Source organism: Oncorhynchus mykiss, chromosome 30 (assembly GCF_013265735.2).
Source record: "Oncorhynchus mykiss isolate Arlee chromosome 30, USDA_OmykA_1.1, whole genome shotgun sequence".
NCBI classification, from domain to species: Eukaryota; Metazoa; Chordata; class Actinopteri; order Salmoniformes; family Salmonidae; genus Oncorhynchus; species Oncorhynchus mykiss.
The window spans coordinates 8,371,021-8,382,843 of NC_050570.1; the positions used below are offsets into that span (position 1 = coordinate 8,371,021).

The 11,823-nt window shown below is 39.6% G+C and overlaps 1 protein-coding gene across 5 annotated transcripts in view; it reads right to left on the bottom strand.

The window, feature by feature from the left end:
• LOC110522722 (inositol hexakisphosphate and diphosphoinositol-pentakisphosphate kinase 2) overlaps positions 1-7,617 on the bottom strand; it is a 90,832-nt gene extending 83,215 nt beyond the window's left edge. For all 5 annotated transcript variants that reach the window (XM_036968760.1, XM_036968761.1, XM_036968764.1 and 2 more), the window contains exon 1: positions 7,546-7,617. The gene's annotated coding sequence lies outside the window, so the exon portion shown is untranslated. The remainder of the gene's footprint in view (positions 1-7,545) is intronic.
• Between the last annotated feature and the right edge of the window lie 4,206 nt (positions 7,618-11,823).

An 11,823-nucleotide genomic window follows, 5' to 3' on the forward strand; every position in this document is an offset into this window, starting at 1 on the left:
TGCATATACCCTGACTCTGCGTGCAATGAACGCAAGAGAAGTGACACGATTTCACCTGGTTAATATTGCCTGCTATCCTGGATTTCTTTTAGATAAATATGCAGTTTTAATAATATATACTTCTATGCATTGATTTTAAGAAAGGCATTGATGTTTATGGTTAGGTACACGTTGGAGCAACGACAGTCTTTTTCACGAATGCACACCGCATCGATTATATGCAACACGCTAGATAATCTAGTAATATCATCAACCATGTGTAGTTATAACTAGTGATTATGATTGATTGATTGTTTTTTATAAGAAAAGCTTAATGCTAGCTAGCAACTTACCTTGGCTTCTTACTGCATTCGCGCAACAGGCAGGCTCCTCGTGAGGCAGGAGGTTAGAGCGTTGGACTAGTTAACTGTAAGGTTGCAAGATTGAATCCCTGAGCTGACAAGGTAAAAATCTGTCGTTCTGCCCCTGAACAAGGCAGTTCCTAGGCCATCATTGAAAATAAGAATGTGTTCTTAACTGACTTGCCTAGTTAAATTAAGGTAAAAAAATATATTAAAAAATCATAAAAATACATTTAAAAAATGTTTTTTTAAATCAGCGTCCAACAATACCGATTTCAGATTGTTATGAAAACTTGAAAATCGGCTCGAATTAAATTGGCCATTCCGATTAAACGGTCGACCTCTAATGCTAACATGTGTTGAGTCTAAGATACGTAACACACTAAACAAGAAGGGTGTTCATGGGAGGAAACCACGGAAGAAGCCACTGCTGCCCCAAAAAAACATTGCTTCATGACTGTTTGTAAAAGTGCACCTGGATGTCCAACAGCACTACTGGCAAAATATTCTGTGAACAAATGAAACTACAGTTGAGTTGTTTGGAAGGAACACACAGCACTATGTGTGGAGAAAAAAAGGCACAGCACACCAACATCAAAACCTCATCCCAACTGTAAAGTATAGTGGAGGGAGCATCATGGTTTGGGGCTGCTTTGCTGCCTCAGGGCCTGGACAGCTTGCTATCATCAACGGAAAAATTAATTCCCAGGTTAGCAAGACATTTTGCAGGAGAATGTAAGGCTATCTGTCCGCCAATTGAAGCTCAACAGAAGTTGGGTGATGCAACAGGACAACGACCCAAAACACAGAAGTAAATCAACAACAGAATGGCTTCAACAGACGAAAGTACACCTTCTGAAGTGGCCCAGTCAGAGTCCCGACCTCAACCTGATTGAGATGCTGTGGCATGACCTCAAGAGAGCAGTTCACACCAGACAACCCAAGAATATTGCTGAACTGAAACAGTTTTGTAAAGAGGAATGGTCCAAAATTCCTCCTGTCCGTTGTGCAGGTCTGATCCGCAACTACAGAAAATGTTTGGTTGAGGTTATTGCTGCCAGAGGAGGGTCAACCAGTTCAATAAAGACATGAAAAAGTATAATTGTTTGTGTGTTATTAGTTTAAGCAGACTGGTTGTCTATTGTTGTGACCTAGATGAAGATCAGATCAAATTTGATGACCAATATATGCAGAAATCCAGGTATTTCCAAAGGGTTCACGTACATATGTACACATTTACCTCACTTTTATGAGCATTTAAAACAATCCATAATCCAACCATTTTTTTAGGGGCGGGTTGCCACTGCCAATGACACAGAACTGTCTGTGCAAATACAGGAGCCATATGCTGTCCATTAAAGAGTGTTTCATTTCAAAGGGATTGAAGGAGACTGCAAAGACCGGCACAGTCAGAGTATTGTTGTCTTCCACTAGCCATTTACTTGTGCTGATTGACAGCAGCATACAAGCGTTCACTATGAAAACAAAGTAGGCCATCATGACTAGTTAGTCATCTAGACTAACAGGTATTATCAGAACACTGAGACTTCATACAGCCTAACAGGTATTACCAGAACACTGAGACTTCATACAGCCTAACAGGTATTATCAGAACACTGAGACTTCATACAGCCTAACAGGTATTATCAGAACACTGAGACTTCATACAGCCTAACAGGTAATCAGAACACTGAGACTTCATACAGCCTAACAGGTATTATCAGAACACTGAGACTTCATACAGCCTAACAGGTATTATCAGAACACTGAGACTTCATACAGCCTAACAGGTATTATCAGAACACTGAGACTTCATACAGCCTAACAGGTATTATCAGAACACTGAGACTTCATACAGCCTAACAGGTATTATCAGAACACTGAGACTTCATACAGCCTAACAGGTATTATCAGAAACACTGAGACTTCATACAGCCTAACAGGTATTATCAGAACACTGAGACTTCATACAGCCTAACAGGTATTATCAGAACACTGAGACTTCATACAGCCTAACAGGTATTATCAGAACACTGAGACTTCATACAGCCTAACAGGTATTATCAGAACACAGACTTCATACAGCATAACAGGTATTATCAGAACACAGACTTCATACAGCCTAACAGGTATTATCAGAACACTGAGACTTCATACAGCCTAACAGGTATTATCAGAACACTGAGACTTCATACAGCCTAACAGGTATTATCAGAACACTGAGACTTCATACAGCCTAACAGGTATTATCAGAACACTGAGACTTCATACAGCCTAACAGGTATTACCAGAACACTGAGACTTCATACAGCCTAACAGGTATTATCAGAACACTGAGACTTCATACAGCCTAACAGGTATTATCAGAACACTGAGACTTCATACAGCCTAACAGGTATTATCAGAACACTGAGACTTCATACAGCCTAACAGGTATTATCAGAACACTGAGACTTCATACAGCCTAACAGGTATTATCAGAACACTGAGACTTCATACAGCCTAACAGGTATTATCAGAACACTGAGACTTCATACAGCCTAACAGGTATTATCAGAACACTGAGACTTCATACAGCCTAACAGGTATTATCAGAACACTGAGACTTCATACAGCCTAACAGGTATTACCAGAACACTGAGACTTCATACAGCCTAACAGGTATTATCAGAACACTGAGACTTCATACAGCCTAACAGGTATTATCAGAACACTGAGACTTCATACAGCCTAACAGGTATTATCAGAACACTGAGACTTCATACAGCCTAACAGGTATTATCAGAACACTGAGACTTCATACAGCCTAACAGGTATTATCAGAACACTGAGACTTCATACAGCCTAACAGGTATTATCAGAACACTGAGACTTCATACAGCCTAACAGGTATTATCAGAACACTGAGACTTCATACAGCCTAACAGGTATTATCAGAACACTGAGACTTCATACAGCCTAACAGGTATTATCAGAAACACTGAGACTTCATACAGCCTAACAGGTATTATCAGAAACACTGAGACTTCATACAGCCTAACAGGTATTATCAGAAACACTGAGACTTCATACAGCCTAACAGGTATTATCAGAAACACTGAGACTTCATACAGCCTAACAGGTATTATCAGAACACTGAGACTTCATACAGCCTAACAGGTATTATCAGAAACACTGAGACTTCATACAGCCTAACAGGTATTATCAGAAACACTGAGACTTCATACAGCCTAACAGGTATTATCAGAACACTGAGACTTCATACAGCCTAACAGGTATTATCAGAAACACTGAGACTTCATACAGCCTAACAGGTATTATCAGAACACTGAGACTTCATACAGCCTAACAGGTATTATCAGAACACTGAGACTTCATACAGCCTAACAGGTATTATCAGAACACTGAGACTTCATACAGCCTAACAGGTATTATCAGAACACTGAGACTTCATACAGCCTAACAGGTATTATCAGAACACTGAGACTTCATACAGCCTAACAGGTATTATCAGAACACTGAGACTTCATACAGCCTAACAGGTATTATCAGAAACACTGAGACTTCATACAGCCTAACAGGTATTATCAGAAACACTGAGACAGAACCGAGACTGTGCACAGGTGATTATTATTATTTATTTTTAAAAATCGGAGTAGCCTCCAATGCTTAAATCTTTAACAAATCTGTTAATCATTATGTTCAATAGTCTGGAGTGTACTGAACGTACAGACGAGGAATGGCAATACCTCATTCCACACCGCCGGCCACACATCACAGAAATAGCTTAAGCCCTCTAGTCTCCATACCCCAACACTCCTTGACCCAGATGCCATCTACAGCACAGACAAAACAAAATGCTTACTGTACAGCGAGGAACGCATGACAAAATGCTTACTGTACAGCGAGGAACGCATGACAAAATGCTTACTGTACAGCGAGGAACGCATGACAAAATGCTTACTGTACAGCGAGGAACGCATGGCAAAATGCTTACTGTACAGCGAGGAACGCATGGCAAAATGCTTACTGTACAGCGAGGAACGCAAGACAAAATGCTTACTGTACAGCGAGGAACGCATGACAAAATGCTTACTGTACAGCGAGGAACGCATGACAAAATGCTTACTGTACAGCGAGGAACGCAAGACAAAATGCTTACTGTACAGCGAGGAACGCATGGCAAAATGCTTACTGTATAGCGAGGCACGCACAACAAAATACTTACTGTACAGCGAGGAACGCATGGCAAAATGCTTACTGTATAGCGAGGAACGCACAACAAAATACTTACTGTATAGCGAGGCACGCACAACAAAATACTTACTGTATAGCGAGGCAAGCACAACAAAATACTTACTGTATAGCGAGGCACGCACAACAAAATACTTACTGTATAGCGAGGAACGCACAACAAAATACTTACTGTATAGCGAGGCAAGCACAACAAAATACTTACTGTATAGCGAGGCACGCACAACAAAATACTTACTGTATAGCGAGGCACGCACAACAAAATGCTTACTGTATAGCGAGGCACGCACAACAAAATACTTACTGTATAGCGAGGCAAGCACAACAAAATACTTACTGTATTTACAACCAACCTGAGAGTGGGTGACCTAGCAACATTACACAAGGGGAAAACAAGGCAATTGTCAAACAATGAAACAGAAGTATAAAAAAATATATATATATTTTATTTTTTTTTAAAACGTCACCACTGACATTAGCAAACATCACTTTAGCTTAAGAGGTAGCTGACTAAACTCCACTGTGAAGGAAGTTTCTGATGAACTCCACTCAAGAGTATGTGAGTGGAGTTGAGAGGTCAGAAATCCCCCTCATAGCTCATGGAGGAGTGCCTTCCCACTGCTTCTGTGCACCACATCCTTTCCACCTGCTCTGCTAAAAATCTCAACAACAAAAAACTGCCGCTCCAAATTCGCTTCTTTCATTTTCTGATTACCTGGAACTACCATTTGGTTAAGTATTGAAACCAAAATGGATTTGAATTTTAAAAAAAGTATTTGAATAAACATGAACCGGTGACTGTAAGAAGCGCTCATCATTTCAAATAGGCTACATGTCATATTAAACCTTCATATTAACACTAAATAGGTCAGGAGCCAGACAGGAAACCTAAGAAGGAACCAAATCTATTATTTAGGCTATATTACTTCCATTATTTCAAGGCTATAGCCAACAAAAAAATACACTGAAGCATTTGCAAGTGTGACACAATAGGCTTGTATTTTTTTTACATTTTATTTCACCTTTATTTAACCAGGTAGACAAGTTGAGAACACCTTTATTTAACCAGGTAGGCCAGTTGAGAACACCTTTATTTAACCAGGTAGGCCAGTTGAGAACACCTTTATTTAACCAGGTAGGCCAGTTGAGAACACCTTTATTTAACCAGGTAGGCCAGTTGAGAACACCTTTATTTAACCAGGTAGACAAGTTGAGAACAAGTTCTCATTTACAACTGCGACCTGGCCAAGATAAAGCAAAGCAGCTCGACACATACAACAACACAGAGTTACACATGGAGTAAAACAAACATACAGTCAATAATACAGTAGAAAAATAAGTCTATATACGATGTGAGCAAATGAGGTGAGATAAGGGAGGTAAAGGCAAAAAAAAACACACACAAAATATGTATGGACATAAAGCTCTCAGTATTTAAACATTTAGTTGTATGTACACTAACAAAAACGAACTAAACTTAAGTTTAACTAAACTTTTTTAAATAAATACTTTACTACAAACTTATTAGCTACCCACCTCATTCCTTTCTTTATCATGTGCAATTTATCATGTGCAATTTATCATGTGCACGTAGTGATTTATAGCACCTGTGTGTTATATCAGTTTCGGTATTAAAATATTTAGCAAATTCCATGCCAGTAGCTAAAGCAATAGCAGCACACAAATGCATGGGATGGACCTCGGTCTGTATGAAGAGAGTTGCATTCTCTTTTAGTTATATACAAACGCAATCTGACAGAAACTCCCTCCATATGGAACATCATTCATTAAGATCACAAGTTACCAAACCTGTTCCACAGGAATGAGATCCCTTCAGTCGCCACAGATTTGGGAAAATCTGCATTTTGTTTTTATGCCCCAGATTTGTGTAACAATCTGCAGAGTTCACTGCAGTTAGATTTGGTGGTGTCACTCAGGCAGTTTAAATTATTGATTGAGGACTTATTTGTAGCTGAATGTGATTGCTTTAATTAAATGTTTTTATTTTATTTTTAATTGTCTTATTGTGCTGAATTGTATTGTTTTATACACATGTGTATGTTTTAATATTCTGTTTTTATTGTTATGTGTACAGGGCTCTCTTGTAAAAGGGATTTTAATCTCAATGTGACTTCCTGTTTAAATAAATGATGGGCGGCCATGCGTGAGAGTTAGCGCTACTGGAGCAGGCAAGAAGACCAATGCTTCAGCCTTTGAGAATTTCTGTCCGACCTCCAGTCAAAATTGGCCATGCTCAGTTCCAGCTCCACTTCACCAATGGAGTGGAGCAAAGACCAGGCTTTGTGGAATTCAACTCCAACTACATGGATTCACCCAAGGTCAATACTTTTAAAAAAATGTAATGATTAATTCCAACAAACCTGGGGTGTAATCATTAAATGAAATTATGTTGCAAACAGTTTACTCCAAACAATAGTTTATATTGGACAAATTCAGGAAGTTCCCTTCCCCGTTTACTTGTTTGGTTCTTAAACGCTAAACGTTTTCCGCAATGAATACACCCCTGAGGCAATTGTTGCAAAAACGTTTATTAAACAGAAGCAAACGGAACGCAACGGGGAGGGACCTAACATAATTTGTCCAATATAAACTTCGTTTTGTTCCGTTTGGTTCATAAACGGTTTCCGTAATGGGAATACGGTTTAGGTCTCTGCTCCACTCCGTTGGAGTTCATCAGAGTTTAGTCAGCTATATTTTTCTTTTGGGAACAAGCTTTGGAACCGGTCTGTCACGAATGGTTCATGTGTATTCCTGTCAAGAAAGTGTGCACACTGTAACAACCTTGCCTGCATGCCAAATGTTTTTGCGTGCAAATAAATAGTTACAACGTAGCCCACTTCGCTAGTCAACTTTACATTACAGCCAACACACTGCAGTGACGATAAATATTGGTAAATGAGTGTTGCGGTGCTCAATTAAAGTTACTTACCACTAAATATTAACCAACTGTCAACTTCCTTCCCCCTCGGTAGTTGTTTTTGTCGTGCACGCGGGCTTCGCCTTTCCTTTGAAGTAGGATTTGGTTCTTTAAAACAAAGGCCTTTGTCACTGCCATCTACCGTCTGGAGTGTGCCGGAACATGACCTTGACTGGAAATCAATTTTGTGTTTCTGATAATGAACTCACAGTGCTATCATAAGTACATAGAAACAAATGATTTACAATGTTTTAAATTATTACGTTCTTGGTAAGGTTATTTTATTTAGAAGGAGAATTCTGCTACCTATTATACATCTGACAGACTAGGGATGTGAAATCCTGGGGAGGGTGTCTTTGTCAAGCATTTGATTTACAATGTTGACTTTTATAAATAAAAATACAATTCAATGGCAAGAAAAACATCTTAGGCTGAAGGATTGGTACAGAGCACAGGTAGGTAGGACTCAATTGATTGAAAAGCCATAATGTTCTCTAATCGGTTTTTAAAAAAAACAGCTGAATCAAATGTCTCACACATAAAATGACACTCGGTGCAAAAGAGTTCACTGAGAAACAGTATTGTTGTGTCAACCTGACAAATAAACATTCTACCTACACGGGGGGGAAAATGAACGTTATTAAATGGTTCTTCCTCAGATGTTAAGGTTCCTTGGAGAACTGTTGCCCGATAAAAAAAACGGAGTTAAATGGGGGAGTTCTTGACATGGCATCTAGGGTTCTTTAGAATTCTGAAAGGTTATTGAAATGTATCCCTTTCATAGCACACAGCAAATTGGCCAGTGTTTAACTAGTGTTGATTTTTCAATGTTACATTTCTAGTGTTGATTCAGGAGTTAAATTAACACTGTGAAGAGTTTTACATTTGACGTTTTCAGACAGATAGCTAGGTGGAACAACCACAGATCTCAGTCATAGGAAGTACATTTTTCCTCAATATCGTAGCTATCGGCAAAGTCAGTACTAGTAGAAGAAAAAAAGTTCCATTCAAATTCAGTGGCATAAAAGAACCCCAGTATTGTTGTAATGTCGCATTCACGTGCTAGTCGGACCGAGGAAACAACAAATTAGCAAGTCGGAAATGTCTGCGTTTCCTGTTCCGACTAGCACCAGAACACAGCATTTATAAGCAGAGTTTAACCAAAACCATGGCCATCATTATCATATTTCCCAGCATGCTGTATTACAGGTTGATTTCATTTTATTTTATGTTTTTGCATTGATTGATCGATTAATTAATGTTATGCTACTCAAATATAAATAACATACATTTTTCTAAACGAATCCAATCGATTATTTTGACTTATTTTACCCGTTATTTACATGGTTGTTTCATTTTAGATGCTTCACGTCCCTCAAACTCAACTCTGGATCTTGAAGCCAGTTCCACTGCATTTTTTCATTGTTCCCTTCTAATCAGGGACTTATTTAGACCTGGAACCCGAGTACTGTACTTATCAGGAAAAACAGAAAACCAGCAGTCTCCGGACCTCGTGGGGTAAGAGTTAAATACCCCTGCTTTGGGTAGTCTCATATTTTAGTCTTTCTAAACTTGGCAGTCTTTCTGAATGCAGATTGCGGGTGAATTAAAATTCCAAATGTTTGTTATCCCCACTCTGGGTGGATTCCAACAGAAATGACACAATACTTTGCAAGCCAGCATAATGTGACTTGCAGGCCTGATGTGGCCTGTAAACCATGAGTTTCAGTCCACTTTATTAGGATTAAACTAGGCCCTCAAAATAAGGCCTTGTGAAATGTGTATTTTGTTGTCTTCAATCATTTAATTTTAATGATAACATCACTTAGGGTCTCACTTGGTGATGGCCACAGAACTGAAAATGAATGAATGCAACAACCATGTCTCTGTCACTAGCAAACACAGTCATGGGTGATACTGTTAACTCTAAAATTCACTTGAAAGGGACATAGGGATATATGCAAATAAGGCTCAACACCAGTGGAAGCTCATAATAATGTCTGGAATGGAGTATAATGGCTGGAATGGAGTGTAATGTCTGGAATGGAGTATAATGGCTGGAATGGAGTCAATGGAATGGTATCAAACACATCACTCCATTCCGGCCATTATTATGAGCCGTCCTCCCCGCAGCAGCCTCAAATGTTTCACTGTTAGTCTACACCTGTTGTTTACGAAGCGTGTGACAAATACATTACATGACTTAATTGTATTTCATTTGTGTGTTGTATTTTCAGGGAAACATGTTCCATCATATCACGTAGGAACAGGAGTGGGACCTCCCTTTTTTGCTCAGGTGCATTGTTTGTATATCGTTGTATTTAAAATTTGTGTCCCAGGAAGAATAGCTACTGCTTTGTCAAAAGCTAATGGGGATCCGAATAAACCAAACCAAACCAAACGAAGCTATTCTAGCTGACACAGGGACATTGAGGAGAAAGGCCCTACATAAAAACCTGGATCGAGAGCTCAGTGAATGTGGTCTCAAATAAGTGCGGGAGGGTTAATGTGTCTTGGGAGATGGGATAGAAGGACAGCATGCCGGTTTGCCAGTCCAGATACACTCTTACTCTATTGGAGAAGGGGTTACTTAAGAAAGTGCCCTTATCATTGTGCCAGGCAGTGTATGTGTCATTATAACACCTCAGACTCCAAGATATGTCATTGTGGCCTAGCACTATGACATCAGCACACTATGACATCAGCCAATTCTTTCATATGCCACTCCTATAATGCTTGTATCATGTTTTGTGCTGCTACCATGTTGTGCTGCTGCCATGTTGTGTTGCTACCATGTTGTGTTGTCATGTGTTGCTGTCATGCTGTGTTGTTGTCTTAGGTCTCTCTTTATGTAGTGTTGTCTCTCTTGTCGTGATGTGTGTTTTGTCCTATATATATATATATATATATATATATATATATATATATACACACACATTTTCTTAAATCCCAGCCACTGTCCCCGCAGGAGGCCATTTGGTAAGTCGTCATTGTAAATAAGAATTTGTTCTTAACTGACTCGCCTCGTTAAAGAAAGGTTAAATAAATAAATATGACTCAACCTCCCAGTAACATTGCTCAGTCAGAACCATTGCTCAGGAGGCACTTGTGATTGTTTCTCAAATCTCTCTGGGTGATCAGGATACGACTGTTCATTTCTCCCACGTCACCTTTTTAATCATGTTAGAGAGAGGAGTCTGTGTGCTGTTTTTAGGTCCAGTGTGAGCTCACAGGCATCTGATGGGGAAGACCAAGACAAATAAGAGAATGTCTCTTAATAATCTCAAATAACGCTTTTTCAGAAAACCTTCTGACAGATTCTAAAAGATTCCAGAAACCAGACCACTGAAGAGGCACAACACAAGTACCGTAGGTGCTGAGAAGGGAACTGTACCTAGTAGTATTACTGTACGTTTAGGGTTAAGTACCTTACTCAAGGTCACAATTGCAGGAGACTGTATCTAGGATACCTAGAATCCCCCTCGGATACTTTGGATTCAAAGTTTTTTTGTGGACACAAATCTGTCTTCCGAGCCTACACCCTCCTCATATTTCATTGGATATACTACTGTGACTTGTCATCCGTTATTTTTCACTGCGGTCATCAAAACTTAGACTTCTGGAACCGGAACTCTCCATCATGGGCCACACTGTAGAGAAAAGTAGAACCGGAACTCTCCATCATGGGCCACACTGTAGAGAAAAGTAGAACCGGAACTCTCCATCATGGGCCACACTGTAGAGAAAAGTAGAACCGGAACTCTCCATCATGGGCCACACTGTAGAAAAAAGTAGAACCGGAACTCTCCATCATGGGCCACACTGTAGAAAAAAGTAGAACCGGAACTCTCCATCATGGGCCACACTGTAGAGAAAAGTAGAACGAAAATGCGCGCCGATGTCCCACCCTGCTGTCCTATTAGTGACAACTCAATAGTAGCCAACCTTAAAGAGGTCTGCGACATTAAAAGGCAAAGAAAAGAGGTCAACAAACAGTTACCACATTACTGTTTGTCATGGGTGTCGTCAGATGAAGGATGAGACCAAGGCACAGAGTACTTTGAGTTCTACATAATCTATTAACAAAGTGAAACTTTAGAATAGAAAAGACAAAACTACAACAACCGAACAGCTTCATTGTGCAAACTACCTGCACACAAACAAAGACAAGATCCCACCCAGAAGGAGGGAAAAGGGCTGCCTAAGTATGATCCCCAATCAGAGACAACGATAGACAGCTGCCTCTGATTGGGAACCACACTAGGCCAAAGAAATAAAGAACATAGAATG